Here is a 5,660-nt window from a genome sequence, read left to right on the forward strand (position 1 = left end):
GACTGATAATGGTAATGGAAAGTGGTATGCTTGCAAGTGGTGTTGGTGTGACAATACCAACAAAGTGACTTTTGTAAGTAATTGGCTTAATAAATGTGTATGTGAAATGATGGTTTTAAATTAAGCTTTAAGGTGGGAAATGTAGTCATGCCGTTAATGTAAAGTCTGAAGGACTACCACAGGAAACCGAACTAGCCAGTGCGGGTATCTTTATGATCGGGTGGTTTGAGTCCCCCAAATGTATATATCAATGGGACGTTTGAGTCCCCCATAATACATGTATTGGTTCTTAAGTCACCTTTATTAGTCCGGGAGGTTCGAATCCCCCATATAAGCATATACGATTATAGATATTCTCTGGTTCACATGGCTACACATATTTGGCCCTTCCATCTAGGGGAGAGCTTGGACCATATAGCCCGTAGGTGCCTTGTTATATGATACTTATGTTGCACAACCTAGGTGAATGATTTCAAAGTTCATGCTAATCTTTATCCCTATTCCGGCATAGTATATATATACATCTATGTATTGCATTAGTCATGTGAACTGGCTTTGAACTGTTGGGATTATTTTATCCTTTTCCTTGAGTTACATGCTAGTGCTTCAACCATTAATCATCCTCTAGCATTATAACCCCATGCGATGTAAGTGTTGGTTATACTATCACACCTCCTGCTCAGTGATTTAGATTCAGGGATAGCTTGTGTTGACGTGAAGTGGTGAGCTTCGATACTTCAGAAGGCTCCATTTCTTGGCTTGAGTTTTCTTATGTCTTTATTAGTTTAGACTTGAATATGTGTTTTGGCTATGGTCGGGACATGTCTCGACCGAATATTTTTTCTTTATTTTAGAGGCTTTATATAGTCATATTGTGGACTTAGTTATGTTATGGAATGGTTTCTGATTTGGTTATTATTTTATGGTTTGTTAATTGGTTGGGTAAGGTATCAGGAGAGATCTTTTATTCTTGTTGGATTGGGATGCCCATATCGACAAGGCCTTTGTTTGGGTCGTGTCAAGTTTGAATCAGAGACTAGGTTTCTGGTTAGTTGGGAGTCCATAAAACCATTTCAATTAGAGTCTCTTTTATGGGTGTGTAACACGCCACACTTATAAGAGTGATGCTATGAGAAATTTAGGAATGTTTTACTTTTTTGTTGTCTTACTTCGAGCTATAGAGTCTAAGGTCTTGGATTCTTCTTATTTCTTTTTGCTCATCTTTCAAATCATTTCTCAAAGAAGACCTGATGTTCATGTAAACTCATCTGTCCCAACTAGGGAAATGTTTGTGGGACACAATCTACTTTTGGATTCTAGACTCGGTCAAGGGTCACTGCATCTAACTATCCTTATGGGTTCCACCTAACCCCACTGGTCCTACTCTTAAGTACGATACTTATACTTAATCGCCTCATAGGGAGGCCACTAATGCTGAGTTTCATTGCTCCATTAATCTATTGACTTAGTTGGTAGCTTCTCTGTCTGAGCGTGGTATTCCTGTTACTCCGTCATCTGATGCCACAAGGGTGAGAAAGTTCATAAGGTTGCATCCTCATATGTTTACTGGTACAAAGGTTGAAAAGGATCCTTAAAGTTTTATTAATTAAATAGAGAAGATCTTCTGGGTTATGCATTCTTCGAAGGTTAAAGGTGTTGAGTTTGTTGCCTACTAATTGAAATATATGGTCTTCCAGTGGTAGAGAGGAAGGGGAAAAAATTTAGGCCTCTAGAGCAATGTGGTAGAGATGGTGGTAAGTGGCCAAAGAAGAAGTAGGGAAGTTCTGGTTCTTTCTCCACAGCTAGTGCTCCTTACCCAAACCCGTCGGGTAATTATCGATCTCAGCATAATAATGGGTTTAGGGAACAGGGTGCCTAATCTCAGGCTAATAGGACTCATTCGGATTCACCCCACCCTCCTTGTAGATTTATGGGCGGTCGCACATGGATTCTATGTGGAAAAGAAGAACATATTTTTTTATTATTGATAGATTAGTCATATACAGTGTAAATACCATGTTAGAAGGACTTTTGGGGCTAAAAGGGTCCCTATTATCTCTTTAACTTCTCCTACACTAAAGGGTGCTACTTCTATATCTGTTTCTGCTTCTGGTTCTGGCATTGTCCAAAATTGGTTATATGCTTTTGCATCTCACCAGAATTTTGAGGTACCTCTAATGTTGTTACTTATATGTTTAAACTTTTCTCCCATGATGTGTATTATTTACTTGTCCCAGGGTCCACTCTTTCTTATATGACCCCTTTTGTGGTTATGCATTTTGGTTTTGGTCCTGAGTTTATTTCAGATCCTTTTTATGTATCTACCCCAATTGGCAACTCTATTATTGTTAGAAGAGCCTATAGGGGGTGTGGGCATCTTTTAGTGATAGAGTAGCTCTTGTGGATTAGATAGAGTTTGATATGGTTGCCTTTGATGTTATATTAGGGATGGATTGGTTGCATTCATGCTATACTTTCCTAGATTATTGGACCCACAAAGTCATTTTTACATTCCCTAATGAGTCGATCATTGTATGAGAAGGGGGACCTTTAGTGCCTAAGAGGAGATTTATCTTATATCTTAGAGCCCAAAAGTTGATTTCCAAAATGTGTTTTGTATCATTTAGTATGAGCTAAAGATTCTAACTCAGAAGGTCCCTCACTAGAATCCATTTCGGTGGTTAATGAGTTTTTTGAGGTTTTCCCTAATGATCTTCCTGGTATTCCTCCTAATAGGGAAATTGATTTTTGGATTAATCTTATTACAGACACTCTTCCTATCACTATACTGATACGCCCAAATTACAACTCTCGTTAGAAAGTGCAAGCGGTCGCTGTGAAATATAGAACCCAACTGGGTTGGGTGTCGAATCCCACAGGGAATACTATGATCACTAAGTATTGCGATTATTATTAGACTGTTGATTGAAGGTTCCAAGGTAAGGGGGTTTGAGTTTAGGTGCACAATAATATTATCAGTGTAACGATGAGATGATATGTGTAATAATATTTGATCACAGAGAATGACAAGTTTGGGTTATGTCCACCTTGTAGCTTCTACTTCTCTATTAACTATGAGTAATACGGATTTTATACATGCATGCACTTATAGAGAGACGTATTCTAATTCTAAATCCAAGTGTTTTTCAACCATCAAGGATTTATTCACCTTAGTTCTCTCGAATCCAAAGTGTACAACCAATTGTACGAACTCTCCAAGAAGTTAATCCTGCTAGGGCATTAACGTGTAAAATAGAGGTTGGAAACCCTATTTTCTTGTCACACTCTCTTTTCCAAATAATAACTTTTCTATCAAACAAGTTATTGCTATAACGGCGCATTCCCTATGTTTGCAACCATGAGAATTCAATCAAAATGAAGAGAGTAATGATATAAGTGGATTAACACATCATAAATTCAAAAACCCATAGCAATAGAGAGTATACTACAAGGTTTCCATAACCCTAACAAATAAACTTAGCTACTTATGAATAAAACAGAAATCAAACTAGAAATATTCATCATACCAAACTTAGAATGATCTTGGTGATAAAGATGACTAGCGAAAATAAGAGAGAAACGCGTTTTTCTCTCTCTCTGTCTTCAAGGTAAGCCGCTTTCTCCTCTTTTCAAATAATACAGAATGTGAATCCCTCAAAAAATTCAGCAATAATGCTTTTAATAACATCCTTCTCTAATAAATTGCTACTGCATCCTCAACTATTTAAAAATATTGAGTTTGCTCGGGAAAAAGTTCTCATACATCACATTCAGTCCAAGAGCTACTTTCCTTTTTATGTGAAGTTTTCCTTTGCTGCCCACAGGTCCCCAAAGTGCTGTAATCTCCTCATTAGTACCTGAAAAGCATGCTAATCACATAGGTCAGCTCACTTAACTAAAAATAGACTAAAAGTGCAAGAATTATATATTTTATCCTCAAAACTTAGCTAAAACATGGGTAAGTTATGGTGCTTAGACGTATAAATACGCCCAACATCACCACCCCACACTTAAAGCTTTGTTTGTCCTCGAACAAAATAGTACATCCATGCGAATAGCTAACTAAAATTCACAAGAGCAACACAAAATTTTCAACAAGACATACACTGCAATTATTAACAAAGAGTAGATTTCTTGATCATTACTAGAAACAACTCACCCTCCAACATAGACTCATTCAGTTGGTTAATTCGTATACACAAGTTAAGCTAAAAAAATCATATAAAACTACCCAACAATCATCAACCGTGTGTGCTCACACAAAATATTACCCATAATCACTCATAGTTTTGCATTTTTCAGAAATATGGGTATAAGATCTTGCTTGCTCTCACTCTCACAAAGAATTCTTAGATTACAACTGATGACCATATGCTTGCCCTTAGTCTAATGCTCCACTAATATCAGAATGCTAAGGTTAGGATCAAATAGGTCTTTACGGGTTGTAAAGTAGTCTAAAGGGACGGGTAGGACTATTTTGGCTAGAAATGGTGACTATGCTCCCTAAGCGCTTTAATACACCACATTATGCCATTTATACTAACTTTTAACAACCACTCTACCCTTCTTCACCCATTTTGTTACTCAATTAAAACACTATGATGGGAATATACAACTCTTTTTTTTTTCTTTATTTTTATTAAGCATCCCTATGATAGCCACCCTCGATCACAATATTTTCATGTACCAATAACTAAACTTTGGGGCATCACTTTCACCATTTTCCTCTTATTTTGACACACTCTTTACACAACTTGATTCTACAATTTAAAGCGCTTAGGAGCTTTTGGATCAAATTATGGTCTTTTCAAAAAAATGGATTAGGCTACATATGGGGTTGCCAAAGAAAATAGCTAAAGGCTCAATGGGTGTTCACTAGGACAATGTACAAAGGTAGTTAAAAAGAAGATAAAAAATCAGGGCTGCCAAAGAAATGCCTAAATCATCTCCTAAACTCACAATCTTTATTTCGCTTCACATACACACTAGGCAAGTTCTAGCATCAGCCACAACAAAGAATATACAATAACCTTACACACACATGGCACATGGTCAACTTAATTGGGAGCATTTTAGATTCTTGACCCAACAGATAAATGAATTAAACCACAAACAATTATCACAGAGTGAGTCACAACTTAGAGCCTAAATGTTTCAATAGTAGTGATTCAGCACAAACTCCTGTTATAATGCCATGCCACCTATAAGAACAATTTCATGAAAAATCTGACTAATTACAACTAACTAACTAAGACTAAATCAAAATGACTATAGAATAAATGCGGGCAAGCAGTACGCAGTGCAACACCCCACACTAAGGAGGAACACACTGCCCTCAGTGTAAATAAATAAGCAAAAACCTGGTTAGTCAGACTCCTCCTCTACATCTGGGGTCATACCCCCTGCGTCAGAATCATCATCAGAGTCTTCATCATCAGAGTTGTCCTCCACATCAGAGTCTAGCAGCTGGTGATCATCGTCTGTTGGCACATCATCATCTAGAGGTTCTTCAAAATTTACCCCCACTCCACACATGGCCCGAGCATGCTTATTAAGCGGGTAGTCATAGTCCAACTGCCGAAGCTCTGCATCAGTCGGCACACGACCCCCATTCATCATAGTAAACCTAGTCATGCCATACAGATGGCAAAAAAAACTCT

This window comes from Capsicum annuum, chromosome 9 (genome assembly GCF_002878395.1).
Source record: "Capsicum annuum cultivar UCD-10X-F1 chromosome 9, UCD10Xv1.1, whole genome shotgun sequence".
NCBI classification, from domain to species: Eukaryota; Viridiplantae; Streptophyta; class Magnoliopsida; order Solanales; family Solanaceae; genus Capsicum; species Capsicum annuum.